A 19,786-nucleotide genomic window follows, 5' to 3' on the forward strand; every position below is an offset into this window, starting at 1 on the left:
ACAGTCAGCTGTGGCAATTTTGTTGGTCTTTCAGGAGACTTTACACTGTGTATTAATAGAAAATCCAAGAACAAGAAGCAATGTTTATGCTGGGCCCTTGTTCCTCATAACTAGGGTTTGACAATGCTTGGCCAATTGTTGTTAATGTACAATAAAGATCAAGACTTTTCAGCATGTCTTTGAGTTGTTTGGCAAAAATGAGAATCATTTCACCCCAGTTTAAACGACACTTACAATTGTAGTTCTGCGTCTGGCTAACTAAAAATCGACTCAAAAGTAGGTCATCCAGAGAGCCTGAGGCTTTTTCCCATCCAGCCACGGCTACAATTTCATGCAAAAGGCGGGTTTGTAGTCAATGAGCCAGTCAGGTGCGACAACAGTCCAGTAAGGTTTCAGAAATGCGCCACCTGTGCTGTGAGTGTTGGATCAGATCCAGTTTTAACTCGTAGCTGCGATCGGCATCCTTCCTGGAGGCAATACAGGAAGGTTCTCTGAGATGTCATTATTGTTGATTGAAAAGATAAACCAGTATCTCTCCTGGAGAACAATTTGCATATATGGAAAATTCTCAATGAATTCACAGTGTTTAGCCAGTTCTTGTACTAATACGTAAAGATCGAGAGCTTTTAGACTTGCTTTCAATTGCCTGTCTAAAATGAAAAGCATGGAAGCCCATTTTCAACGACACTAACAATTGTAATCCTGGCCTGGCTAACTAAAGTAGACTCATAAAGTAGGTTATCCAGAGAGCTTAGGTTTTCCCCATCCAGCCATGGCTACAATTTCATGCAAAAAGGCGGGGTTTGTAGTCAATGAGCCAATCATTATGCAACATCAGTCCAGTAAGGTTTCAGAAATGCACCACATGTGAAAGGAGTGTTGTATCAGATCCAGTTTTAACTCTCGTAGTTGTATTCATTATCCTTTCGCAGAGGCAATTTCATAGTCTATGAAGTGTATCTGAGGCGTGATTATTGCTGGTTGAAAACTTAACCCAATATCCCGCCTGGATGACTTGAAATACAGTCAGCTGTGGCAATTTTTGTTGGTCTTTCAGGAGACTTTACACTGTGTATTAATAGAAAATCCAAGAACAAGAAGCAATGTTTATGCCGTTCTTGTTCTCACAACTAGGGTTTGACAATGCTTGGCCAATTGTTGTTTATGTCACGTAAAGATCAAGACTTTTCAGCATGTCTTTGAGTTGTTTGGCAAAAATGAGAATCATTTCACCCCAGTTTAAACGACACTTACAATTTGTAGTTCTCGTCTGGCTAACTAAAAATCGACTCAAAAAGTAGGTCATCCAGAGAGCCTAGGCTTTTCCCATCCAGCCACGGCTACAATTTCATGCAAAAAGGCGGGGTTTGTAGTCAATGAGCCAGTCAGGTGCGACAACAGTCCAGTAAGGTTTCAGAAATGCGCCACCTGTGCTGTGAGTGTTGGATCAGATCCAGTTTTAACTCGTAGCTCGATGGATCGGCATCCTTCCTGGAGGCAATACAGGAAAGTTCTCTGAGATGTCATTATTGTTGATTGAAAAGATAACCCAGTATCTCTCCTGGAGAACAATTTGCATATATGGAAAATTCTCAATGAATTGACAGTGTTTAGCCAGTTCTTGTACTAATACGTAAAGATCGAGCTTTTAGGCTTGCTTTCAATTGCCTGTCTAAAATGAAAAGCATGGAAGCCCATTTTCAACGACACTAACAATTGTAATCCTGGCCTGGCTAACTAAAGTAGACTCATAAAGTAGGTTATCCAGAGAGCTTAGGTTTTTCCCCATCCAGCCATGGCTACAATTTCATGCAAAAAGGCGGGGTTTGTAGTCAATGAGCCAATCATTGTGCAACATCAGTCCAGTAAGGTTTCAGAAATGCACCACATGTGCTGTGAGTGTTGTATCAGATCCAGTTTTAACTCGTAGTTGTATTCATTATCCGTTCGCAGAGAGGCAATTTCATAGTCTATGAAGTGTATCTGAGGCGTGATTATTGCTGGTTGAAAACTTAACCCAATATCCCGCCTGGATGACTTGAAATACAGTCAGCTGTGGCAAATTTTGTTGGTCTTTCAGGAGACTTTACACTGTGTATTAATAGAAAATCCAAGAACAAGAAGCAATGTTTATGCCGTTCTTGTTCTCATAACTAGGGTTTGACAATGCTTGGCCAATTGTTGTTGTAATAATAAAGATCAAGACTTTTCAGCATGTCTTTGAGTTGTTTGGCAAAAATGAGAATCATTTCACCCCAGTTTAAACGACACTTACAATTGTAGTTCTCGTCTGGCCAACTAAAAATCGACTCAAAAAGTAGGTCATCCAGAGAGCCTAGGCTTTTCCCATCCAGCCATGGCTACAATTTCATGCAAAAGGCGGGGTTTGTAGTCAATGAGCCAGTCAGGTGCGACAACAGTCCAGTAAGGTTTCAGAAATGCGCCACCTGTGCTGTGAGTGTTGGATCAGATCCAGTTTTGACTCGTAGCTGCGATCGGCATCCTTCCTGGAGGCAATACAGGAAGGTTCTCTGAGATGTCATTATTGTTGATTGAAAAGATAACCCAGTATCTCTCCTGGAGAACAATTTGCATGTATGGAAAATTCTCAATGAATTGACAGTGTTTAGCCAGTTCTTGTACTAATACGTAAAGATCGAGCTTTTTAGGCTTGCTTTCAATTGCCTGTCTAAAATGAAAAGCATGGAAGCCCATTTTCAACGACACTAACAATTGTAATCCTGGCCTGGCTAACTAAAGTAGGTTATCCAGAGAGCTTAGGTTTTCCCCATCCAGCCATGGCTACAATTTCATGCAAAAAGGCGGGGTTTGTAGTCAATGAGCCAGTCAGGTGCGACAACAGTCCAGTAAGGTTTCAGAAATGCGCCACCTGTGCTGTGAGTGTTGGATCAGATCCAGTTTTGACTCGTAGCTGCGATCGGCATCCTTCCTGGAGGCAATACAGGAAGGTTCTCTGAGATGTCATTATTGTTGATTGAAAAGATAACCCAGTATCTCTCCTGGAGAACAATTTGCATGTATGGAAAATTCTCAATGAATTGACAGTGTTTAGCCAGTTCTTGTACTAATACGTAAAGATCGAGCTTTTTAGGCTTGCTTTCAATTGCCTGTCTAAAATGAAAAGCATGGAAGCCCATTTTCAACGACACTAACAATTGTAATCCTGGCCTGGCTAACTAAAGTAGGTTATCCAGAGAGCTTAGGTTTTCCCCATCCAGCCATGGCTACAATTCCATGCAAAAGGCGGGGTTTGTAGTCAATGAGCCAGTCAGGTGCGACAACAGTCCAGTAAGGTTTCAGAAATGCGCCACCTGTGCTGTGAGTGTTGGATCAGATCCAGTTTTAACTCGTAGCTGCGATCGGCATCCTTCCTGGAGGCAATACAGGAAGGTTCTCTGAGATGTCATTATTGTTGATTGAAAAGATAACCCAGTATCTCTCCTGGAGAACAATTTGCATATATGGAAAATTCTCAATGAATTGACAGTGTTTAGCCAGTTCTTGTACTAATACGTAAAGATCGAGCTTTTTAGGCTTGCTTTCAATTGCCTGTCTAAAATGAAAAGCATGGAAGCCCATTTTCAACGACACTAACAATTGTAATCCTGGCCTGGCTAACTAAAGTAGACTCATAAAGTAGGTTATCCAGAGAGCTTAGGTTTTCCCCATCCAGCCATGGCTACAATTTCATGCAAAAAGGCGGGGTTTGTAGTCAATGAGCCAATCATTGTGCAACATCAGTCCAGTAAGGTTTCAGAAATGCACCACATGTGCTGTGAGTGTTGTATCAGATCCAGTTTTAACTCGTAGTTGTATTCATTATCCTTTCGCAGAGGCAATTTCATAGTCTATGAAGTGTATCTGAGACGTGATTATTGCTGGTTGAAAACTTAACCCAATATCCCGCCTGGATGACTTGAAATACAGTCAGCTGTGGCAAATTTTGTTGGTCTTTCAGGAGACTTTCCACTGTGTATTAATAGAAAATCCAAGAACAAGAAGCAATGTTTATGCCATTCTTGTTCTCATAACTAGGGCTTGACAATGCTTGGCCAATTGTTGTTGTAATACGTAAAGATCAAGACTTTTCAGCATGTCTTTGAGTTGTTTGGCAAAAATGAGAATCATTTCACCCCAGTTTAAACGACACTTACAATTGTAGTTCTCGTCTGGCCAACTAAAAATCGACTCAAAAAGTAGGTCATCCAGAGAGCCTAGGCTTTTCCCATCCAGCCATGGCTACAATTTCATGCAAAAAGGCGGGGTTTGTAGTCAATGAGCCAGTCAGGTGCGACAACAGTCCAGTAAGGTTTCAGAAATGCGCCACCTGTGCTGTGAGTGTTGGATCAGATCCAGTTTTAACTCGTAGCTGCGATCGGCATCCTTCCTGGAGGCAATACAGGAAGGTTCTCTGAGATGTCATTATTGTTGATTGAAAAGATAACCCAGTATCTCTCCTGGAGAACAATTTGCATATATGGAAAATTCTCAATGAATTGACAGTGTTTAGCCAGTTCTTGTACTAATACGTAAAGATCGAGCTTTTTAGGCTTGCTTTCAATTGCCTGTCTAAAATGAAAAGCATGGAAGCCCATTTTCAACGACACTAACAATTGTAATCCTGGCCTGGCTAACTAAAGTAGGTTATCCAGAGAGCTTAGGTTTTCCCCATCCAGCCATGGCTACAATTCCATGCAAAAAGGCGGGGTTTGTAGTCAATGAGCCAATCATTGTGCAACATCAGTCCAGTAAGGTTTCAGAAATGCACCACATGTGCTGTGAGTGTTGTATCAGATCCAGTTTTAACTCGTAGTTGTATTCATTATCCGTTCGCAGAGGCAATTTCATAGTCTATGAAGTGTATCTGAGACGTGATTATTGCTGGTTGAAAACTTAACCCAATATCCCGCCTGGATGACTTGAAATACAGTCAGCTGTGGCAATTTTTGTTGGTCTTTCAGGAGACTTTACACTGTGTATTAATAGAAAATCCAAGAACAAGAAGCAATGTTTATGCCGTTCTTGTTCTCACAACTAGGGTTTGACAATGCTTGGCCAATTGTTGTTGTAATACGTAAAGATCAAGACTTTTCAGCATGTCTTTGAGTTGTTTGGCAAAAATGAGAATCATTTCACCCCAGTTTAAACGACACTTACAATTGTAGTTCTCGTCTGGCCAACTAAAAATCGACTCAAAAAGTAGGTCATCCAGAGAGCCTAGGCTTTTCCCATCCAGCCATGGCTACAATTTCATGCAAAAAGGCGGGGTTTGTAGTCAATGAGCCAGTCAGGTGCGACAACAGTCCAGTAAGGTTTCAGAAATGCGCCACCTGTGCTGTGAGTGTTGGATCAGATCCAGTTTTAACTCGTAGCTGCGATCGGCATCCTTCCTGGAGGCAATACAGGAAGGTTCTCTGAGATGTCATTATTGTTGATTGAAAAGATAACCCAGTATCTCTCCTGGAGAACAATTTGCATATATGGAAAATTCTCAATGAATTGACAGTGTTTAGCCAGTTCTTGTACTAATACGTAAAGATCGAGCTTTTTAGGCTTGCTTTCAATTGCCTGTCTAAAATGAAAAGCATGGAAGCCCATTTTCAACGACACTAACAATTGTAATCCTGGCCTGGCTAACTAAAGTAGGTTATCCAGAGAGCTTAGGTTTTCCCCATCCAGCCATGGCTACAATTTCATGCAAAAAGGCGGGGTTTGTAGTCAATGAGCCAATCATTGTGCAACATCAGTCCAGTAAGGTTTCAGAAATGCACCACATGTGCTGTGAGTGTTGTATCAGATCCAGTTTTAACTCGTAGTTGTATTCATTATCCTTTCGCAGAGGCAATTTCATAGTCTATGAAGTGTATCTGAGACGTGATTATTGCTGGTTGAAAACTTAACCCAATATCCCGCCTGGATGACTTGAAATACAGTCAGCTGTGGCAATTTTTGTTGGTCTTTCAGGAGACTTTACATTGTGTATTAATAGAAAATCCAAGAACAAGAAGCAATGTTTATGCCATTCTTTTTCTCATAACTAGGGTTTGACAATGCTTGGACAATTGTTGTTGTAATACGTAAAGATCAAGACTTTTCAGCATGTCTTTGAGTTGTTTGGCAAAAATGAGAATCATTTCACCCCAGTTTAAACGACACTTACAATTGTAGTTCTCGTCTGGCTAACTAAAAATCGACTCAAAAAGTAGGTCATCCAGAGAGCCTAGGCTTTTCCCATCCAGCCACGGCTACAATTTCATGCAAAAAGGCGGGGTTTGTAGTCAATGAGCCAGTCAGGTGCGACAACAGTCCAATAAGGTTTCAGAAATGCGCCACCTGTGCTGTGAGTGTTGGATCAGATCCAGTTTTAACTCGTAGCTGCGATCGGCATCCTTCCTGGAGGCAATACAGGAAGGTTCTCTGAGATGTCATTATTGTTGATTGAAAAGATAACCCAGTATCTCTCCTGGAGAACAATTTGCATATATGGAAAATTCTCAATGAATTGACAGTGTTTAGCCAGTTCTTGTACTAATACGTAAAGATCGAGCTTTTTAGGCTTGCTTTCAATTGCCTGTCTAAAATGAAAAGCATGGAAGCCCATTTTCAACGACACTAACAATTGTAATCCTGGCCTGGCTAACTAAAGTAGACTCATAAAGTAGGTTATCCAGAGAGCTTAGGTTTTCCCCATCCAGCCATGGCTACAATTTCATGCAAAAGGCGGGGTTTGTAGTCAATGAGCCAATCATTGTGCAACATCAGTCCAGTAAGGTTTCAGAAATGCACCACATGTGCTGTGAGTGTTGTATCAGATCCAGTTTTAACTCGTAGTTGTATTCATTATCCTTTCGCAGAGGCAATTTCATAGTCTATGAAGTGTATCTGAGACGTGATTATTGCTGGTTGAAAACTTAACCCAATATCCCGCCTGGATGACTTGAAATACAGTCAGCTGTGGCAATTTTTGTTGGTCTTTCAGGAGACTTTACACTGTGTATTAATAGAAAATACAAGAACAAGAAGCAATGTTTATGCCGTTCTTGTTCTCACAACTAGGGTTTGACAATGCTTGGCCAATTGTTGTTGTAATACGTAAAGATCAAGACTTTTCAGCATGTCTTTGAGTTGTTTGGCAAAAATGAGAATCATTTCACCCCAGTTTAAACGACACTTACAATTGTAGTTCTCGTCTGGCTAACTAAAAATCGACTCAAAAAGTAGGTCATCCAGAGAGCCTAGGCTTTTCCCATCCAGCCACGGCTACAATTTCATGCAAAAAGGCGGGGTTTGTAGTCAATGAGCCAGTCAGGTGCGACAACAGTCCAGTAAGGTTTCAGAAATGCGCCACCTGTGCTGTGAGTGTTGGATCAGATCCAGTTTTAACTCGTAGCTGCGATCGGCATCCTTCCTGGAGGCAATACAGGAAGGTTCTCTGAGATGTCATTATTGTTGATTGAAAAGATAACCCAGTATCTCTCCTGGAGAACAATTTGCATATATGGAAAATTCTCAATGAATTGACAGTGTTTAGCCAGTTCTTGTACTAATACGTAAAGATCGAGCTTTTTAGGCTTGCTTTCAATTGCCTGTCTAAAATGAAAAGCATGGAAGCCCATTTTCAACGACACTAACAATTGTAATCCTGGCCTGGCTAACTAAAGTAGACTCATAAAGTAGGTTATCCAGAGAGCTTAGGTTTTCCCCATCCAGCCATGGCTACAATTTCATGCAAAAAGGGGGGTTTGTAGTCAATGAGCCAATCATTGTGCAACATCAGTCCAGTAAGGTTTCAGAAATGCACCACATGTGCTGTGAGTGTTGTATCAGATCCAGTTTTAACTCGTAGTTGTATTCATTATCCTGTCGCAGAGGCAATTTCATAGTCTATGAAGTGTATCTGAGACGTGATTATTGCTGGTTGAAAACTTAACCCAATATCCCGCCTGGATGACTTGAAATACAGTCAGCTGTGGCAATTTTTGTTGGTCTTTCAGGAGACTTTACACTGTGTATTAATAGAAAATCCAAGAACAAGAAGCAATGTTTATGCCGTTCTTGTTCTCATAACTAGGGTTTGACAATGCTTGGCCAATTGTTGTTGTAATACGTAAAGATCAAGACTTTTCAGCATGTCTTTGAGTTGTTTGGCAAAAATGAGAATCATTTCACCCCAGTTTAAACGACACTTACAATTGTAGTTCTCGTCTGGCTAACTAAAAATCGACTCAAAAAGTAGGTCATCCAGAGAGCCTAGGCTTTTCCCATCCAGCCACGGCTACAATTTCATGCAAAAAGGCGGGGTTTGTAGTCAATGAGCCAGTCAGGTGCGACAACAGTCCAGTAAGGTTTCAGAAATGCGCCACCTGTGCTGTGAGTGTTGGATCAGATCCAGTTTTAACTCGTAGCTGCGATCGGCATCCTTCCTGGAGGCAATACAGGAAGGTTCTCTGAGATGTCATTATTGTTGATTGAAAAGATAACCCAGTATCTCTCCTGGAGAACAATTTGCATGTATGGAAAATTCTCAATGAATTGACAGTGTTTAGCCAGTTCTTGTACTAATACGTAAAGATCGAGCTTTTTAGGCTTGCTTTCAATTGCCTGTCTAAAATGAAAAGCATGGAAGCCCATTTTCAACGACACTAACAATTGTAATCCTGGCCTGGCTAACTAAAGTAGACTCATAAAGTAGGTTATCCAGAGAGCTTAGGTTTTCCCCATCCAGCCATGGCTACAATTTCATGCAAAAAGGCGGGGTTTGTAGTCAATGAGCCAATCATTGTGCAACATCAGTCCAGTAAGGTTTCAGAAATGCACCACATGTGCTGTGAGTGTTGTATCAGATCCAGTTTTAACTCGTAGTTGTATTCATTATCCTTTCGCAGAGGCAATTTCATAGTCTATGAAGTGTATCTGAGACGTGATTATTGCTGGTTGAAAACTTAACCCAATATCCCGCCTGGATGACTTGAAATACAGTCAGCTGTGGCAATTTTTGTTGGTCTTTCAGGAGACTTTACACTGTGTATTAATAGAAAATCCAAGAACAAGAAGCAATGTTTATGCCGTTCTTGTTCTCACAACTAGGGTTTGACAATGCTTGGCCAATTGTTGTTGTAATACGTAAAGATCAAGACTTTTCAGCATGTCTTTGAGTTGTTTGGCAAAAATGAGAATCATTTCACCCCAGTTTAAACGACACTTACAATTGTAGTTCTCGTCTGGCTAACTAAAAATCGACTCAAAAAGTAGGTCATCCAGAGAGCCTAGGCTTTTCCCATCCAGCCACGGCTACAATTTCATGCAAAAGGCGGGGTTTGTAGTCAATGAGCCAGTCAGGTGCGACAACAGTCCAGTAAGGTTTCAGAAATGCGCCACCTGTGCTGTGAGTGTTGGATCAGATCCAGTTTTAACTCGTAGCTGCGATCGGCATCCTTCCTGGAGGCAATACAGGAAGGTTCTCTGAGATGTCATTATTGTTGATTGAAAAGATAACCCAGTATCTCTCCTGGAGAACAATTTGCATGTATGGAAAATTCTCAATGAATTGACAGTGTTTAGCCAGTTCTTGTACTAATACGTAAAGATCGAGCTTTTTTAGGCTTGCTTTCAATTGCCTGTCTAAAATGAAAAGCATGGAAGCCCATTTTCAACGACACTAACAATTGTAATCCTGGCCTGGCTAACTAAAGTAGACTCATAAAGTAGGTTATCCAGAGAGCTTAGGTTTTCCCCATCCAGCCATGGCTACAATTCCATGCAAAAAGGCGGGGTTTGTAGTCAATGAGCCAATCATTGTGCAACATCAGTCCAGTAAGGTTTCAGAAATGCACCACATGTGCTGTGAGTGTTGTATCAGATCCAGTTTTAACTCGTAGTTGTATTCATTATCCGTTCGCAGAGGCAATTTCATAGTCTATGAAGTGTATCTGAGACGTGATTATTGCTGGTTGAAAACTTAACCCAATATCCCGCCTGGATGACTTGAAATACAGTCAGCTGTGGCAATTTTTGTTGGTCTTTCAGGAGACTTTACACTGTGTATTAATAGAAAATCCAAGAACAAGAAGCAATGTTTATGCCGTTCTTGTTCTCATAACTAGGGTTTGACAATGCTTGGCCAATTGTTGTTGTAATACGTAAAGATCAAGACTTTTCAGCATGTCTTTGAGTTGTTTGGCAAAAATGAGAATCATTTCACCCCAGTTTAAACGACACTTACAATTGTAGTTCTCGTCTGGCCAACTAAAAATCGACTCAAAAAGTAGGTCATCCAGAGAGCCTAGGCTTTTCCCATCCAGCCACGGCTACAATTTCATGCAAAAAGGCGGGGTTTGTAGTCAATGAGCCAGTCAGGTGCGACAACAGTCCAGTAAGGTTTCAGAAATGCGCCACCTGTGCTGTGAGTGTTGGATCAGATCCAGTTTTAACTCGTAGCTGCGATCGGCATCCTTCCTGGAGGCAATACAGGAAGGTTCTCTGAGATGTCATTATTGTTGATTGAAAAGATAACCCAGTATCTCTCCTGGAGAACAATTTGCATATATGGAAAATTCTCAATGAATTGACAGTGTTTAGCCAGTTCTTGTACTAATACGTAAAGATCGAGCTTTTTAGGCTTGCTTTCAATTGCCTGTCTAAAATGAAAAGCATGGAAGCCCATTTTCAACGACACTAACAATTGTAATCCTGGCCTGGCTAACTAAAGTAGACTCATAAAGTAGGTTATCCAGAGAGCTTAGGTTTTCCCCATCCAGCCATGGCTACAATTTCATGCAAAAGGCGGGGTTTGTAGTCAATGAGCCAATCATTGTGCAACATCAGTCCAGTAAGGTTTCAGAAATGCACCACATGTGCTGTGAGTGTTGTATCAGATCCAGTTTTAACTCGTAGTTGTATTCATTATCCTTTCGCAGAGGCAATTTCATAGTCTATGAAGTGTATCTGAGACGTGATTATTGCTGGTTGAAAACTTAACCCAATATCCCGCCTGGATGACTTGAAATACAGTCAGCTGTGGCAATTTTTGTTGGTCTTTCAGGAGACTTTACACTGTGTATTAATAGAAAATCCAAGAACAAGAAGCAATGTTTATGCCGTTCTTGTTCTCATAACTAGGGTTTGACAATGCTTGGCCAATTGTTGTTGTAATACGTAAAGATCAAGACTTTTCAGCATGTCTTTGAGTTGTTTGGCAAAAATGAGAATCATTTCACCCCAGTTTAAACGACACTTACAATTGTAGTTCTCGTCTGGCTAACTAAAAATCGACTCAAAAAGTAGGTCATCCAGAGAGCCTAGGCTTTTCCCATCCAGCCATGGCTACAATTTCATGCAAAAAGGCGGGGTTTGTAGTCAATGAGCCAGTCAGGTGCGACAACAGTCCAGTAAGGTTTCAGAAATGCGCCACCTGTGCTGTGAGTGTTGGATCAGATCCAGTTTTAACTCGTAGCTGCGATCGGCATCCTTCCTGGAGGCAATACAGGAAGGTTCTCTGAGATGTCATTATTGTTGATTGAAAAGATAACCCAGTATCTCTCCTGGAGAACAATTTGCATATATGGAAAATTCTCAATGAATTGACAGTGTTTAGCCAGTTCCTGTACTAATACGTAAAGATCAAGCTTTTTTAGGCTTGCTTTCAATTGTCTGTCTAAAATGAAAAGCATGGAAGCCCATTTTCAACGACTCTAACAATTGTAATCCTGGCCTGGCTAACTATAGTAGAATCATTGTGCAACATCAGTCCAGTAAGGTTTCAGAAATGCACCACATGTGCTGTGAGTGTTGTATCAGATCCAGTTTTAACTCGTAGTTGTATTCATTATCCTTTCACAGAGGCAATTTCATAGTCTATGAAGTGTATCTGAGACGTGATTATTGCTGGTTGAAAACTTAACCCAATATCCCGCCTGGATGACTTGAAATACAGTCAGCTGTGGCAATTTTTGTTGGTCTTTCAGGAGACTTTACACTGTGTATTAATAGAAAATCCAAGAACAAGAAGCAATGTTTATGCCGTTCTTGTTCTCATAACTAGGGTTTGACAATGCTTGGCCAATTGTTGTTGTAATACGTAAAGATCAAGACTTTTCAGCATGTCTTTGAGTTGTTTGGCAAAAATGAGAATCATTTCACCCCAGTTTAAACGACACTTACAATTGTAGTTCTCGTCTGGCCAACTAAAAATCGACTCAAAAAGTAGGTCATCCAGAGAGCCTAGGCTTTTCCCATCCAGCCACGGCTACAATTTCATGCAAAAAGGCGGGGTTTGTAGTCAATGAGCCAGTCAGGTGCGACAACAGTCCAGTAAGGTTTCAGAAATGCGCCACCTGTGCTGTGAGTGTTGGATCAGATCCAGTTTTAACTCGTAGCTGCGATCGGCATCCTTCCTGGAGGCAATACAGGAAGGTTCTCTGAGATGTCATTATTGTTGATTGAAAAGATAACCCAGTATCTCTCCTGGAGAACAATTTGCATGTATGGAAAATTCTCAATGAATTGACAGTGTTTAGCCTGTTCTTGTACTAATACGTAAAGATCGAGCTTTTAGGCTTGCTTTCAATTGCCTGTCTAAAATGAAAAGCATGGAAGCCCATTTTCAACGACACTAACAATTGTAATCCTGGCCTGGCTAACTAAAGTAGACTCATAAAGTAGGTTATCCAGAGAGCTTAGGTTTTCCCCATCCAGCCATGGCTACAATTTCATGCAAAAAGGCTGGGTTTGTAGTCAATGAGCCAATCATTGTGCAACATCAGTCCAGTAAGGTTTCAGAAATGCACCACATGTGCTGTGAGTGTTGTATCAGATCCAGTTTTAACTCGTAGTTGTATTCATTATCCTTTCGCAGAGGCAATTTCATAGTCTATGAAGTGTATCTGAGACGTGATTATTGCTGGTTGAAAACTTAACCCAATATCCCGCCTGGATGACTTGAAATACAGTCAGCTGTGGCAATTTTTGTTGGTCTTTCAGGAGACTTTACACTATGTATTAATAGAAAATCCAAGAACAAGAAGCAATGTTTATGCCGTTCTTGTTCTCATAACTAGGGTTTGACAATGCTTGGCCAATTGTTGTTGTAATACGTAAAGATCAAGACTTTTCAGCATGTCTTTGAGTTGTTTGGCAAAAATGAGAATCATTTCACCCCAGTTTAAACGACACTTACAATTGTAGTTCTCGTCTGGCCAACTAAAAATCGACTCAAAAAGTAGGTCATCCAGAGAGCCTAGGCTTTTCCCATCCAGCCACGGCTACAATTTCATGCAAAAAGGCGGGGTTTGTAGTCAATGAGCCAGTCAGGTGCGACAACAGTCCAGTAAGGTTTCAGAAATGCGCCACCTGTGCTGTGAGTGTTGGATCAGATCCAGTTTTAACTCGTAGCTGCGATCGGCATCCTTCCTGGAGGCAATACAGGAAGGTTCTCTGAGATGTCATTATTGTTGATTGAAAAGATAACCCAGTATCTCTCCTGGAGAACAATTTGCATATATGGAAAATTCTCAATGAATTCACAGTGTTTAGCCAGTTCTTGTACTAATACGTAAAGATCGAGCTTTTTAGGCTTGCTTTCAATTGCCTGTCTAAAATGAAAAGCATGGAAGCCCATTTTCAACGACACTAACAATTGTAATCCTGGCCTGGCTAACTAAAGTAGACTCATAAAGTAGGTTATCCAGAGAGCTTAGGTTTTCCCCATCCAGCCATGGCTACAATTTCATGCAAAAAGGCGGGGTTTGTAGTCAATGAGCCAATCATTGTGCAACATCAGTCCAGTAAGGTTTCAGAAATGCACCACATGTGCTGTGAGTGTTGTATCAGATCCAGTTTTAACTCGTAGTTGTATTCATTATCCTTTCGCAGAGGCAATTTCATAGTCTATGAAGTGTATCTGAGACGTGATTATTGCTGGTTGAAAACTTAACCCAATATCCCGCCTGGATGACTTGAAATACAGTCAGCTGTGGCAATTTTGTTGGTCTTTCAGGAGACTTTACACTGTGTATTAATAGAAAATCCAAGAACAAGAAGCAATGTTTATGCCGTTCTTGTTCTCACAACTAGGGTTTGACAATGCTTGGCCAATTGTTGTTGTAATACGTAAAGATCAAGACTTTTCAGCATGTCTTTGAGTTGTTTGGCAAAAATGAGAATCATTTCACCCCAGTTTAAACGACACTTACAATTGTAGTTCTCGTCTGGCCAACTAAAAATCGACTCAAAAAGTAGGTCATCCAGAGAGCCTAGGCTTTTCCCATCCAGCCATGGCTACAATTTCATGCAAAAGGCGGGGTTTGTAGTCAATGAGCCAGTCAGGTGCGACAACAGTCCAGTAAGGTTTCAGAAATGCGCCACCTGTGCTGTGAGTGTTGGATCAGATCCAGTTTTAACTCGTAGCTGCGATCGGCATCCTTCCTGGAGGCAATACAGGAAGGTTCTCTGAGATGTCATTATTGTTGATTGAAAAGATAACCCAGTATCTCTCCTGGAGAACAATTTGCATATATGGAAAATTCTCAATGAATTGACAGTGTTTAGCCAGTTCTTGTACTAATACGTAAAGATCGAGCTTTTTAGGCTTGCTTTCAATTGCCTGTCTAAAATGAAAAGCATGGAAGCCCATTTTCAACGACACTAACAATTGTAATCCTGGCCTGGCTAACTAAAGTAGACTCATAAAGTAGGTTATCCAGAGAGCTTAGGTTTTCCCCATCCAGCCATGGCTACAATTTCATGCAAAAAGGCGGGGTTTGTAGTCAATGAGCCAATCATTGTGCAACATCAGTCCAGTAAGGTTTCAGAAATGCACCACATGTGCTGTGAGTGTTGTATCAGATCCAGTTTTAACTCGTAGTTGTATTCATTATCCTTTTGCAGAGGCAATTTCATAGTCTATGAAGTGTATCTGAGACGTGATTATTGCTGGTTGAAAACTTAACCCCCTTATGGATTACTTAAAATCAAGGCCAGTTACGCGTCGCCGGATTGGCGCTACCGGGCCCCACCCTGGAGCCAGGCCTGGGGTGGGTGCCCGACGGCGAAGCGCCTGGTGGCCGGGCCTTTCCCCACGGGGCCCGGCCGGGCACAGCCCGGCGAGCGACGTGGGGCCGTCCTCCCGTGGACCCACCACCCGCAGGAGGATCCGTAAGGGGCGGTGCAGAGAGATCTGGGCGGCAGTCGAAGGCAGGGGCTTGGCGCACCAGATCTCCGGACACAGAAACTGGCTCTAGGGACATGGAATGTCACTTCGGCTGGGGAAGGAGCCTGAGCTTGTGCGGGAGGTTGAGCGTTACCGGCTAGATATAGTCGGCCTCGCCTCCACGCACAGCCTGGGCTCTGGAACCCGCTCCTCGAGAGGGGCTGGACGCTCCATTTCTCTGGCGTTGCCGGGCGGGGGAGGCGGCGGGCTGGTGTGGGCCTGCTCATAGCCCCACAGCTCAGCCGTCACGTGTTGGAGTTTACCCCAGTGAACGAGAGGGTCGCGTCCCTCCGCCTCCGGGTGGGGGACAGGTCTCTCACTGTTGTGGCGGCCTACGGGCCGAACAGCAGTGCAGAGTACCAGGCCTTCTTGGAGTCCCTGGGAGGGGTACTAGACAGTGCACCACCCGGGACTCCGTTGTTCTACTGGGGACTTCAACGCCCACGTGGGCAACGACAGTGACACCTGGAGAGGGGTAATCGGAAGGAACGGCCCCCCTGATCTGAACCCGAGCGGTGTTCAGTTGTTGGACTTCTGTGCTAGTTACAGTTTGTCCATAACTAACACCATGTTCAAGCACAAGGGTGTCCATCAGTGCACGTGGCACCAGGACACTTAGGCCGGAGGTCGATGATCGACTTTGTTGTCGTATCATCTGACCTCCGGCCGCGTGTCTTGGACACTCGGGGTGAAGAGAGGGCGGAGCTGTCAACCGATCACCACCTGGTGGTGAGTTGGATCCGCTGGCGGGGAGGAAGCCGGACAGACTTGGCAGGCCCAAGCGTATCGTGAGGGTCTGCTGGGAACGTCTGGCGGAGCCCCTCTGTCAGCAGGGTCTACAACTCACACCTCCGGGAGAGCTTCTCCCAGATCCCGGGAGGTTGGGGACATTGAGTCCGAGTGGACCATGTTTTCCACCTCCATTGTCGATGCGCGGCGGCTCGTAGCTGTGGTCGCAAGGTTTTTCTGGTGCCTGTCGCGGCGGCAATCCCCGAACACGGTGGTGGACGCCGGAAGTAAGGGATGCCGTCAGGCTGAAGAAGGAGTCCTATCGGGCCTTGTTGGCTCGTGGGACTCCCGAGGCAGCTGACAGGTACCGGCAGGCTAAGCGTGCTGCAGCCCGCAGGCGGTCACAGAGGCAAAAACTCAGGACTGGGAGAGGTTCGGAGAGGCCATGGAGGAGGACTATCGGTCGGCCTCAAAGAAATTCTGGCAAACCGTCCGACGGCTCAGGAGGGGGAAGCAGTGCTTCACCAACACCTTGTAAGGTGCGGGTGGAGAGCTGTTGACCTCGACTGGGGATGTTGTCGGACGGTGGAAGGAATACTTTGAGGATCTCCTCAATCCCGCTGTCACGTCTTCCGAAGAGGAAGCGGAGGCTGGGGACTCCGGAGGCGGACTCATCCATCACCCTGGCCGAAGTCACTGAGGTTGTTGGCAAGCTCCTTGGTGGCAAGGCTTCGGGGGTGGATGAGATCCGTCCTGAGTATCTTAAGTCTCTGGATGTTGTGGGACTGTCTTGGCTGACACGTCTCTGCAACATCGCGTGGCGGTTCTGGGACAGTGCCTCTGGACTGGCAGACCGGGGTGGTGGTCCCTCTGTATAAGAAGGGGGACCGGAGGGTGTGTTCCAATCACAGAGGATCACACTTCTCAGCCTCCCGGTAAGGTCTATTCCAGGGTACTGGAGAGGAGAATTCGTCCGATAGTCGAACCTCGGATTCAGGAGGAGCAGAGTGGTTTTCGTCCCGGTCGTGGAACACTGGACCAGCTCTATACTCTCCATCGGGTGCTCGAGGGTTCATGGGAGTTTGCCCAACCAGTCCACATGTGCTTTGTGGATCTGGAGAAGGCATTCGACCGTGTGCCCCGGGCGCTTTTGTGGGGAGTGCTCTGGGAGTATGGGGTCCGGGGCCCTTTGCTAAGGGCTGTCCGGTCCCTGTATAACGGAGCAGGAGCTGTGTTCGCATTGCCGGCAGTAAGTCAGACCTGTTCCCGGTACATGTTGGACTCCGCCAGGGCTGCCCTTTGTCACCGGTTCTGTTCATAATTTATATGGACAGAATTTCTAGGCGCAGTCAGGGGCCGGAGGGTGTCCGGTTTGGGAACCACAGGATCTCATCTCTGCTGTTTGCAGATGATGTCGTTCTGATGGCTTCTTCAAACCAGGACCTGCAGCATGCACTGGGACGGTTTGCAGCCGAGTGTGAAGCAGCTGGGATGAGAATCAGCTCTTCCAAATCTGAGGCCATGGTTCTTGACCGGAAAAAGGTGGTTTGCTCTCTTCGCGTGGGTGGGGAGTCCTTGCCCCAAGTGGAGGAGTTTAAGTATCTTGGGGTCTTGTTCACGAGTGAGGGACGGATGGAGCGTGAGATTGACAGGCGGATCGGTGCAGCGCCTGCAGTGATGCGGCGCTGTATCGGACCGTTGTGGTAAAGAAGGAGCTGAGTCGAAAGACAAAGCTCTCGATTTACAGTCAATCTACGCTCCTGCCCTCACCTATGGTCATGAGCTTTGGGTAGTGACCGAAAGGACAAGATCGCGGATACAAGCGGCCGAAATGGGCTTCCTCCGCCCGAGTGGCTGGGCGCTCCCTTAGAGATAGGGTGAGGAGCTCAGTCACACGGGGAGCTCGGAGTAGAGCCGCTGCTCCTCCATCGCCGAGAGGAGCCAGCTGAGGTGGCTAGGGCATCTGATCCGGATGCCTCCTGGACGCCTCCTCGGGAGGTGTTCTGGGCATGTCCCACCGGGAGGCGGCCCCGGGGAAGACCCAGGACACGCTGGAGGGACTATGTCTCTCGGCTGGCCTGGGAACGCCTCGGGATCCCCCCGGAGGAGCTGGAGGAAGTGTCTGGGGCGAAGGAAGTCTGGGAGTCCCTGCTTAGACTGCTGCCCCCGCGACCCGGCCCCGGATAAGCGGAAGAAGATGGATGGATGGATGGATGGATGGATGGATGAAAACTTAACCCAATATCCCGCCTGGATGACTTGAAATACAGTCAGCTGTGGCAATTTTTGTTGGTCTTTCAGGAGACTTTACACTGTGTATTAATAGAAAATCCAAGAACAAGAAGCAATGTTTATGCCGTTCTTGTTCTCATAACTAGGGTTTGACAATGCTTGGCCAATTGTTGTTGTAATACGTAAAGATCAAGACTTTTCAGCATGTCTTTGAGTTGTTTGGCAAAAATGAGAATCATTTCACCCCAGTTTAAACGACACTTACAATTGTAGTTCTCGTCTGGCCAACTAAAAATCGACTCAAAAAGTAGGTCATCCAGAGAGCCTAGGCTTTTCCCATCCAGCCACGGCTACAATTTCATGCAAAAAGGCGGGGTTTGTAGTCAATGAGCCAGTCAGGTGCGACAACAGTCCAGTAAGGTTTCAGAAATGCGCCACCTGTGCTGTGAGTGTTGGATCAGATCCAGTTTTAACTCGTAGCTGCGATCGGCATCCTTCCTGGAGGCAATACAGGAAGGTTCTCTGAGATGTCATTATTGTTGATTGAAAAGATAACCCAGTATCTCTCCTGGAGAACAATTTGCATATATGGAAAATTCTCAATGAATTGACAGTGTTTAGCCTGTTCTTGTACTAATACGTAAAGATCGAGCTTTTAGGCTTGCTTTCAATTGCCTGTCTAAAATGAAAAGCATGGAAGCCCATTTTCAACGACACTAACAATTGTAATCCTGGCCTGGCTAACTAAAGTAGACTCATAAAGTAGGTTATCCAGAGAGCTTAGGTTTTCCCCATCCAGCCATGGCTACAATTTCATGCAAAAAGGCGGGGTTTGTAGTCAATGAGCCAATCATTGTGCAACATCAGTCCAGTAAGGTTTCAGAAATGCACCACATGTGCTGTGAGTGTTGTATCAGATCCAGTTTTAACTCGTAGTTGTATTCATTATCCTTTCGCAGAGGCAATTTCATAGTCTATGAAGTGTATCTGAGACGTGATTATTGCTGGTTGAAAACTTAACCCAATATCCCGCCTGGATGACTTGAAATACAGTCAGCTGTGGCAATTTTGTTGGTCTTTCAGGAGACTTTACACTGTGTATTAATAGAAAATCCAAGAACAAGAAGCAATGTTTATGCCATTCTTGTTCTCATAACTAGGGTTTGACAATGCTTGGCCAATTGTTGTTGTAATACGTAAAGATCAAGACTTTTCAGCATGTCTTTGAGTTGTTTGGCAAAAATGAGAATCATTTCACCCCAGTTTAAACGACACTTACAATTGTAGTTCTCGTCTGGCCAACTAAAAATCGACTCAAAAAGTAGGTCATCCAGAGAGCCTAGGCTTTTCCCATCCAGCCACGGCTACAATTTCATGCAAAAGGCGGGGTTTGTAGTCAATGAGCCAGTCAGGTGCGACAACAGTCCAGTAAGGTTTCAGAAATGCGCCACCTGTGCTGTGAGTGTTGGATCAGATCCAGTTTTAACTCGTAGCTGCGATCGGCATCCTTCCTGGAGGCAATACAGGAAGGTTCTCTGAGATGTCATTATTGTTGATTGAAAAGATAACCCAGTATCTCTCCTGGAGAACAATTTGCAT

At 44.2% G+C, this 19,786-nt stretch overlaps 14 non-coding genes and 1 pseudogene across 14 annotated transcripts; all 15 read left to right on the plus strand.

Moving 5' to 3' along the window:
* The first annotated feature begins 920 nt into the window (after window positions 1–920).
* On the plus strand, window positions 921–1,061 carry LOC122862486. Its single transcript, XR_006374722.1, has one exon. It is a non-coding gene; the product is annotated as a U4 spliceosomal RNA (small nuclear RNA).
* Window positions 1,062–1,941: 880 nt separating this feature from the next.
* LOC122862514 lies at window positions 1,942–2,084 on the plus strand. Its single transcript, XR_006374749.1, has one exon. It is a non-coding gene; the product is annotated as a U4 spliceosomal RNA (small nuclear RNA).
* Window positions 2,085–3,842: 1,758 nt separating this feature from the next.
* Window positions 3,843–3,983, plus strand: LOC122862497. Its single transcript, XR_006374733.1, has one exon. It is a non-coding gene; the product is annotated as a U4 spliceosomal RNA (small nuclear RNA).
* Window positions 3,984–4,845: 862 nt separating this feature from the next.
* LOC122862491 lies at window positions 4,846–4,986 on the plus strand. The gene has a single exon (XR_006374727.1). It is a non-coding gene; the product is annotated as a U4 spliceosomal RNA (small nuclear RNA).
* Window positions 4,987–5,848: 862 nt separating this feature from the next.
* On the plus strand, window positions 5,849–5,989 carry LOC122862549. Its single transcript, XR_006374780.1, has one exon. It is a non-coding gene; the product is annotated as a U4 spliceosomal RNA (small nuclear RNA).
* An 874-nt stretch (window positions 5,990–6,863) lies between these two features.
* LOC122862550 lies at window positions 6,864–7,004 on the plus strand. The gene has a single exon (XR_006374781.1). It is a non-coding gene; the product is annotated as a U4 spliceosomal RNA (small nuclear RNA).
* An 874-nt stretch (window positions 7,005–7,878) lies between these two features.
* LOC122862490 lies at window positions 7,879–8,019 on the plus strand. The gene has a single exon (XR_006374726.1). It is a non-coding gene; the product is annotated as a U4 spliceosomal RNA (small nuclear RNA).
* Window positions 8,020–8,894: 875 nt separating this feature from the next.
* LOC122862551 lies at window positions 8,895–9,035 on the plus strand. Its single transcript, XR_006374782.1, has one exon. It is a non-coding gene; the product is annotated as a U4 spliceosomal RNA (small nuclear RNA).
* An 875-nt stretch (window positions 9,036–9,910) lies between these two features.
* Window positions 9,911–10,051, plus strand: LOC122862492. Its single transcript, XR_006374728.1, has one exon. It is a non-coding gene; the product is annotated as a U4 spliceosomal RNA (small nuclear RNA).
* An 874-nt stretch (window positions 10,052–10,925) lies between these two features.
* LOC122862552 lies at window positions 10,926–11,066 on the plus strand. The gene has a single exon (XR_006374783.1). It is a non-coding gene; the product is annotated as a U4 spliceosomal RNA (small nuclear RNA).
* Window positions 11,067–11,847: 781 nt separating this feature from the next.
* LOC122862498 lies at window positions 11,848–11,988 on the plus strand. Its single transcript, XR_006374734.1, has one exon. It is a non-coding gene; the product is annotated as a U4 spliceosomal RNA (small nuclear RNA).
* An 874-nt stretch (window positions 11,989–12,862) lies between these two features.
* Window positions 12,863–13,003, plus strand: LOC122862554. The gene has a single exon (XR_006374785.1). It is a non-coding gene; the product is annotated as a U4 spliceosomal RNA (small nuclear RNA).
* An 875-nt stretch (window positions 13,004–13,878) lies between these two features.
* On the plus strand, window positions 13,879–14,018 carry LOC122862508. Its single transcript, XR_006374743.1, has one exon. It is a non-coding gene; the product is annotated as a U4 spliceosomal RNA (small nuclear RNA).
* Window positions 14,019–14,892: 874 nt separating this feature from the next.
* On the plus strand, window positions 14,893–15,017 carry LOC122862521 (annotated as a pseudogene).
* A 4,117-nt stretch (window positions 15,018–19,134) lies between these two features.
* LOC122862509 lies at window positions 19,135–19,274 on the plus strand. Its single transcript, XR_006374744.1, has one exon. It is a non-coding gene; the product is annotated as a U4 spliceosomal RNA (small nuclear RNA).
* The last annotated feature ends 512 nt before the right edge of the window (window positions 19,275–19,786 follow it).

Source organism: Siniperca chuatsi, linkage group LG15 (genome assembly GCF_020085105.1).
Source record: "Siniperca chuatsi isolate FFG_IHB_CAS linkage group LG15, ASM2008510v1, whole genome shotgun sequence".
In the NCBI taxonomy this organism is placed as follows: domain Eukaryota; kingdom Metazoa; phylum Chordata; class Actinopteri; order Centrarchiformes; family Sinipercidae; genus Siniperca; species Siniperca chuatsi.